The sequence below is a fragment of the Staurois parvus genome, unplaced genomic scaffold (assembly GCF_062004578.1).
Source record: "Staurois parvus isolate SC_StPar_1 unplaced genomic scaffold, SC_StPar_1.0 ptg000221l, whole genome shotgun sequence".
NCBI lineage: Eukaryota > Metazoa > Chordata > Amphibia > Anura > Ranidae > Staurois > Staurois parvus.
This window is the reverse complement of record NW_028318017.1, coordinates 3,152,915-3,161,532: the sequence shown is the minus strand read 5'-3', so window position 1 is coordinate 3,161,532 and position 8,618 is coordinate 3,152,915. Positions and strand designations below refer to the sequence as shown.

At 43.4% G+C, this 8,618-nt stretch overlaps 1 pseudogene across 1 annotated transcript in view; it reads right to left on the bottom strand.

Annotated features, from left to right (window-relative positions):
- Positions 1 to 366: 366 nt before the first annotated feature.
- The window catches only part of LOC149460789 (uncharacterized), a 58,553-nt pseudogene continuing 50,301 nt past the window's right edge, over positions 367 to 8,618 (bottom strand). The window contains exons 3-7 of the transcript XR_016313027.1: positions 3,599 to 3,696; positions 3,282 to 3,509; positions 2,995 to 3,201; positions 2,712 to 2,915; positions 367 to 2,612 (exon numbers count right to left, since the gene is read on the bottom strand). The product of XR_016313027.1 is annotated as an uncharacterized LOC149460789 (transcript). The remainder of the gene's footprint in view (positions 2,613 to 2,711; positions 2,916 to 2,994; positions 3,202 to 3,281; positions 3,510 to 3,598; positions 3,697 to 8,618) is intronic.

Sequence of the window (8,618 nt, the reverse complement as noted above, 5' to 3'; positions counted from 1 at the left end):
CTCTTGAGTAGAATTAGATTACTTAATAGTATCTACCTGCATAGGTTTGGATGTGTTAGAATCTGGAGAAACTTTTCGATCCTTCTGAATGAACTGCTTAGTAGAGAAACGTATGCCACCATTACTTCCAAACATTCCCAATCTCTCCTTTCTGTAAGTCTCTGATCAGTTCGGATGCATAATTGGATGAAAGCTTCAAGATCATTAGTAGTCTCTGTCACGAGCGCGGCGTCAGACCCCAGACCCTCTCACCAAACTCGTGACCGAAGGACTGGACGATCCAAACCGCGATGTGACGTGCGTAACAATACCACGCCCAGCTGCACCCAGCACAAAGATTTTCCAGCTAATGGACTACAGTCTGTGTACCTGCAGCCTGAGCGATTGTTACTGGGTCAGGTTAATTACGCAATTAACCCTTCACACTGCCACCACCTCCTTTTGGTTCAGAGAAAGAGGAAACTCCCAATATCGCTATAACACTATAATAATTGAAATAATCGTCCGTATAACCCGGTCATTGACACAGGCCGGTTATATGGAGAGTTAAACCAACAGTAGCGTCTCTTTAAAGGCAGGGATTTGTAAATTGCACTTAAGAGTTATAGAAACAGTTCAACACTTTCAGAAAGAGAGATTTATTACTAAAAGGGTCAAACAGGTGCAATAAAAATATTTACAGAGAAGATGTAACTAAGAGATATATATAAATATACAGAGCAATACAGCACAGTGAACAGATAACCGAAAGAAGTTTAGGTAAGTAAGTACTTGCCAAATAAGCAGTTTCAAGTCTGATGAGCTAAAGAAGGGATTTCTGGTCTTGCAATTAGTTGCGATGGTCCAACAAGACTCTTGGTCAGCTAGATGCCACAGAGCCGACAGACTTCACATTTCTGACTCTCACTTGTCTGACCAAACACAAAAGATAACACTTCTTTTTTCTACAAAAATCAAATGGGTGTCTCCCTACCACGGACAAGCCAATACCTTATTTGGCAAGAGGATTTTTTAAAGGCAGGGACTGGTAAGGCACGCTGAACGCATTCCTGAGGGAGGGGGGACAGTCTCTACTCCGATGAGCTCAACCAGTTAAGAGAGCCCTTGGCGGAACTGATTCTTTTGTGCTGCTGGGTTCCTGGTGGTATCTGAGATCCATCATCGGAATTCAGCTGTGTACTCTGCAACTGAGCGTCTAGCCTGCCGCAAGCTATGCAGCTTTGCTTCAGCGGTAGCGTAACAGTTGGGATCATTAAAGACCTGGTTCAATTCAGTCGGAAAAGTCTCAAAATTATTCAGAGTTGTGCTGTCTTCTTCTCTATAAGGAGAGGCTTCCTCAGTCAGAATGTTTATAACAAACAATACCTTCTGTTTCTCAGAAGTAAATGCAGCAGGTTGCATCTGGAAATAAATGCGGCATTGGTTTAGGAAACCTCCGTCATGGCGGCGGTCTCCATTGAACTTTAGTGGCAGAGGCATTCGTGTGTTAGCAACATTGCGTGAACATACGTCAAGCAATTGTCTTTGCAGAGCATGAATTTCCTCCTGTTGCCCCTTTTCCACACTTTCCAGTTCGGAAAATTTTTCTTGGTAGGTTACACCGAACTCTTGCAGTTCTGAAAGTTGGTGCCTGAAAGGAGCCACGGCATTGGCTATAGCGAACTCCATGTTTGGGTCAGATTATTCTGTTACAGTCAGAGGTCAGACTCAGAGACCAGTAGTTATAACAACAGACCAACTAACAGGATAGGTATACAAGCAGGTCACCCTGGTGGATGACACAGGCTCACCTGAGGTGTGGGGTCTAAGCACTAACCAGTATCACCATAGCTCGTGATGGTGGAAATGGGTTTTGCTGCGTGTTAGTACCAGGTCACAGTAGTAGTAGTAAGTAAACAAGCCAAGGGTTGGTAACAAGTGGTTGAGGGTTGGGAGGTTGGCAGAATCATAGTCCAGGAACAAGCCAAAAGGTCAGAAGTGAAGGTACGTTTGGTAGCAGGAGAGACAAGAGCAAGATATTGGATGGAGAACACACAATAATCTGCCAAACAAGAAGTGCAAAAATATGCCTTAAGGAAGTTCATGGGATGAGCAAAGAGTTCAAGGATTAGGCAGAGTGCCATCCAACATCTCAGGTAGCTCAGTGAGAAGAGTTACTGCCAGACACAGTAGAGGTCTCGGGTTCAAGTCCATGCCCTGACAGGTGCCTAGGTTGCGCAGAGGCTATGAATCATTATTTTGCTGCCAGCTGATCCCCAGAACCTCCATCAATCCAGTCTAGATACATAAATTGTGTCTGCAGCACAGAGAAGGAAGATTATCCGAGAGAAATCCAGGAATACAGGACGGGGAACACAGCTCAGGAAAGTGACCAGGGGATTACAGGCTGATATCACCCAGTCCCCGCCCTACTCTGGACCAATCAATGAGCAGTATGGGTGGAGGAATGGATTTAGTGTTCATGACCCACCTGTGCTGATCTCTGTAGGAGTGTCCTCCTCTATAAATGTCCCCGTTATTCCATCCTCCTCCATAGACTGCTGATCATCCCTCACATACGCCTCTTCTTCTTCTGATTTAACCTCAACTTTTATATCTATCAGATCTTCACCCTAAACCAAGAACAAAATCATTGGTAAAATATAAACGCACATGAAAAATGCACAAATTGTCTCAACAAGTCCATGCTCTAGATACTCCGTCCCACCAACCTTGTAATTTTGAGGGATGGTGTGACCTTCCTGTGTGGAATCCCGGGAATACAGAGGACGGGGACATCTCTCTGGTGGGTTCCTGGTATTAGGTGGCTCCATCATATCCTTGTGATTTTCTGAGGACTTCTCCATCACTCCATACTCCTCATCCTCCTTTTTAAATTCTTCCTTAACAATATTATAGTCCCCGAAGTTTCCACTCTGAAAAATATAAAAACATTTATTGTAGCAAACATACTTGTGTATAAATCATAACTATCAGTGATTGCTCCTCATCTACCTGATGATGGTGAGGGATGGTGTGACCTTCCTGTGTGGAATCCTGGGAATACAGAGGACGGGGACATCTCTCTGGTGGGTTCCTGGTATTAGGTGGCTCCATCATATCCTTGTCTCCTTCTGAGAACTCCTCCATCACTCCATACTCCTCATCCTCCTCTTTATACTCTTCTTTAACATCAATATTATCATCCCCGAGGATTCCACTCTGAAAGATATAATAAAACATTCATTGTAACAAACATGCTGTGTATAAATCACAACTACCAATAATTGTCAATCATCTACCTCATGATGGTGAGGGATGGTGTGACCTTCCTGTGTGGAATCCCGGGAATACAGAGGACGGGGACATCTCTCTGGTGGGTTCCTGTAGCTGGATGACTCCACCATGGTGTCCTGGTACAGATCTGTGTGTCCTTTAGGAAACTCTGATTCCTCCATCACCCCATCCTCATCATCCTCCTCTTTTATCTCTTCTTTAACCTCAACTTTAGGATCTCTCAGGTTTCCACTCTGAATATATAATAAAAATGACATCAATGGTAACAATGCAGATAATGTACAGATCCTAATGATACTATCAGTGATTGTTCCTCATCTACCTGATGATGGTGAGGGATGGTGTGACCTTCCTGTGTGGAATCCCGGGAATACAGTGGACGGGGACATCTCTCTGGTGGGTTCCCATGACTGGATCCATCTGTAGGAAACACACACACTGACTGAATCCATTGTTTCTATGTGTTTATCAGATGATGGGGGATCTAGGTGGATCCTCCGTACTGCTCTCTCCTTTACAATAAAGTCTCCTCTTACCCGGTGATGTGAGGGGCGGCTGATTGTCCATCATGACGTCCTTGTAGAGCGATAAAACTGAACCATGTAGGCCAGCTTTGGGAGCAAGATATATTATCATCAACTCATCCCTCTGAAGGGGTTGATCTACATATTACCTTCTCTGCTGCCAGATCCAACAGAGTCTCCTTTCTATTTCCTCATTAATGAAACATCTTGTCTGTCCCTGACATCACTTCCTGTCTGTATCTGACATCACTTCCTGTTTGTATATGACATCACTTCCTGTCTGTACCTGACATCACTTCCTGTCTTCCATAGAGACTTCCTGTCTGGGTAGAAGTGAGATTCCCACCTTGTGGAGCTCAGAGGAACTGCAGCCCCCGAGATATATCTATATATATATACTGTATGTTGAAATGCATTTTTATTACAAAATATATGAAAAATATTTTTAAAAATACATTTCAAATATACTATATGTCTTTAAAAATACAAATCTACATTTTTGGAATACATTTACAAAAATATGTAAAAATATATGTTAAAATGACTTTTTTATATGTTAAATAAAAATCTGCCCTTCCAGCAGTGATCTCTGTCCTCTCTCCTGCCAGCAGTGACCCCTGTCCTCTGTCCTGCCAGTGGTGGCCCCTGTCCTTTGTCCTTCTAGTTTTGACCCTGCCCTCTGTTCTGCCATTGGTGACCCCTGTTCTCCCTTTTGCCAGCAGTGACCCCTGTCTTCTCTCTTGCCACCAGAGTTCCTAGTCCTCTCTCTTGCCAGTGGTGACCCCTGTCATTTGTCCTGCTAATGGTGAGCCCTGTTCTCTGCCCTCTCTCCACTGTGGTTCTAGAAACAATCTATTGCGTTCCAAGGTGGCACAATGGAGGACAATACCTTGGATGCCAGCTGGTATCCCACATACCCGTATCTTTGGTACCACCATTCATGACACTCTCATAAAAATGGTTCTATCATTTCACTTGGATAATCCTACCAAATCTCAGGGAACTATATCAGGTCACAAAGGGAACCCCTACATTCCTTCTAACACTCTGTCCTTTTTTCAGATTTTTGTCTATAGTTTATGGAGTGAGGTTAAACAATTCTGATGGAAATCCTCTCCATTGGAAGGTATCATTCATCACATCCAATCTCTCCTGATTTCTCCTGAGATCTGTGACTATACCGTCTACAAGAAGATGAAGAGACACACTCCATAATCAGCCCATTCTTCATATTTTATTCTGCATTTCACCCCAATGGGCTCGTTCACAAGGATAGAGTAGCCCCAACCCAACTCTATGTGAATGAGCCAATTATGGTGAAACGTGTTTAGGGAGTGTGGTTTTTCGGGAGGAGACTATATGTATGCAGTTACTTCATCATCAACAGAATGAAATATGAAGAATGAGCTCATTGCAGAGTGTGACTCTCCATCTTCCTATATTTTCATGTTGGAGAGGAGATGGGCTACAAGTGCTATCACCTGGATGATCCGTGGTCATTAGGAGGTGCAGGTTGGAGCGGTGCCATGGATTTGGGTTCCTACTATACGGTCTACACTCATCATCTGTGATCTAGGAATCCCTCATACAAGGTATTCGGATGGAAACTTTGATATCTAAAAATTGAGTATTTATACAATGTTCTCACAAATAAATCCCTCTTCACGCTATCATCGTCTGAATTGATCTTCACATAGAGATATATTTCTTTATCACTAGTGTAACGTAAATGTTATAGATGAGAATATTTCATGTGGCAAGTCAACACCAGATCCAGCCATGGTCCCAGACATAGATAATAATATCAATAGTTATTTTGTTATAATGCTTGAGAAAGATGTAATCCTCGGGACATTGCTGCTTAGTTATGGAGGATTTAATAGGCTGATTGCCATCATACGGATGAGATTGGATAAACCAGGTCTGTAACTTCCCCACAAAGGAATATATAAAGGACATATACGATAAGAAAACATTCAGAACACATAGCCCAAGGCTGTGATCACACTATGAGATATTTCTCAGGGCTGCAGTTCCTCTGAGCTCCACAAGGCCGTAATCTCACTTCTACCCAGACAGGAAGTCTCTATGGAAGATAGGAAGTGATGTCAGGTACAGACAGGAAGTAATGACAGGTACAGACAGGAAGTAGAGAGGAGACGGTGGAACTGGCAGCAGAAGAGGTAATTAGATGTTATTTCCTATGTACACCCAGTAACCCCTGTCATGTACGTCCTCTTCCTCCATCATCATGTCTGCTCCATCATAATGTCCATCCTCTTCCTCCATCGTCATGTCCATCCTTTTCCTCCATCATGATGTCCATCCTTTTCCTTCATCATCCTATCCGTCCTCTTCCTCCATCGTCATGTCCATCCTTTTCCTCCATCGTCATGTCCGTCCTCTTCCTCCACAGTCATGTCCGTCTTCTTCTCCATCGTCATGCACGTCTTCTTCCTCCATCATGTCCGTCTTCTTCCTCCATCATGTCCGTCTTCTTCCTCCATCGTCATGTCCGTCTTCTTCCTCTATTGTCATGTTCGTCTTCTTCCTCTATTGTCATGGCCGTCTTCTTCCTCCATCATGTTCGTCTTCTTCCTCCATCATGTCCGTCTTCTTCCTCCATCATGTTTGTCTTCTTCCTCCATCATGTTCGTCTTCTTCCTCCATCATGTCCGTCTTCTTCCTCCATCGTCATGTCCATCTTCTTCCTCCATCGTCATGTCCTTCTTCCTCCATCATCATGTCTGTCCTTTTCCTCCATCCTCATGTCTGTCCTTTTTCTCCATCGTCTTCTCCATCGTCATGCCCGTCTTCTTCCTCCATCTTAATGTCCACCCTTTTCCTCCATCGTCATGTCCGTCTTCTTCCTCCATCGTCATGTCCACCCTTTTCCTCCATAGTCATGTCTGTCCTCTTCCTCCATCATCATGTCCATCTTCTTCCTCCATCGTCATGCCTGTCCTCTTCCTCCATAGTCACTGCGAGTTGTCATTCATGGTGAGTAGTCACTGGAAACGGATCATGTAAGGGAAACCCTGCACAGTTTTGATTTTTTTTGTTGGAAGTCCTCTATTACCATGTATAGCAGATCCTCATCTTGGACAAGGGTCCGGTATGGATACAAGAATCCCAGATCGCTCTGTTTACAAACCAGACTGAACCGGGTACATTTGGCTCCTCAATACCTTCCACTATCACCAGCTCCAATGTACTGACATCATGGCTGCTCTCAGACCCCCCACCAGGTATAGGGACCCCCTGTGATGTCTGCAGCTTCTGACTCGGCATTTAGGCCTGTTGGTGCTTCACACAAATATATCTGTTTCCAGTCAAAGGACAAGGAGAAAATAACTTTTTTCTGATATTAAAAAAATAAATAAATTGCAGTTTCTACTTCTGTTGGACAAAGCAGACCAAGTAAAGGTTTGCAAGAAACATGATAAACACTTTGTAACATTATCTATATGTTCCAATTCCCACTGGAGGCAGCCCATCTATTAACCCCTTAGATCCCCCTCCTAATATTGTACAACCAATACAGTCCAGATAATTCTCTGCTATCCATCTACAGAGACACCCCCATAGATCACATGACCACATCAATGAGGATGGAGGAGGACCGGAGTCACATGACTGAGAGAATACTAAACCTCACCCTGGAGATCATCTACCTGCTGACCGGAGAGGTGAGGAGGATTCTGGGAGGTCACATGACATCACTCTCATCTCTATCAATAAAACACAGACCTGAGCGGAGAGGTGAGGAGGATTCTGGGAGGTCACATGACATCACTCTCATCTCTATCAATAAAACACAGACCTGATCGGAGAGGTGAGGAGGATTCTGGGAGGTCGCATGACATCACTCTCATCTCTATCAATAAAACACAGACCTGAGCGGAGAGGTGAGGAGGATTCTGGGAGGTCGCATGACATCACTCTCATCTCTATCAATAAAACACAGACCTGAGCGGAGAGGTGAGGAGGATTCTGGGAGGTCACATGACATCACTCTCATCTCTATCAATAAAACACAGACCTGACCGGAGAGGTGAGGAGGATTCTGGGAAGTCACATGACATCACTCTCATCTCTATCAATAAAACACAGACCTGACCGGAGAGGTGAGGAGGATTCTGGGAGGTCTCATGACATCACTCTTATGTCTATTAACCATTTCCATACCGGGCAATTTTACCCCCTTCCTGCCCAGGCCATTTTTCAGGTTTCAGCGCTCTCACACTTTGAATGACAATTGCGCGGTCATACCACATTGTACCCAAACTAAAATTTTATCATTTTCTTCACACAACTAGAACTTTCTTTTGGTGGTATTTAATCATCACTGGGGTTTTTATTTTTTGCTAAATTAACAAAAAAAGACTGAAAATTTTGAAAAAAAACAAGTTTTTCTTTGTTTCTGTTATAAAAGTTTGCAAATAAATAATTGTTCTTCATAAATTTAGGCCGAGATGTATTCTGCTACATGTCTTTGGTGAAAATAACCCAAATTAGGATGTATTATTTAGTTTGTAGGAAAGTTATAGAGTTCACAAACTATGGTATAGATCTGAATATTGATCAATCCTGAAGTACTGACAGCCAATCTAATTTCTTGAGGTCCAAGAATGTCAGAACAGTACAGATATCCCCCAAATGTCAGGACAGTACAGATATCCCCCAAATGTCAGAATAGTACAGATATCCCCCAAATGTCAGAACAGTACAGATATCCCCCAAATGTCAGGACAGTACAGATATCCCCCAAATGTCAGAATAGTACAGATATCCCCCAAATGTCAGGACGGTACAGAT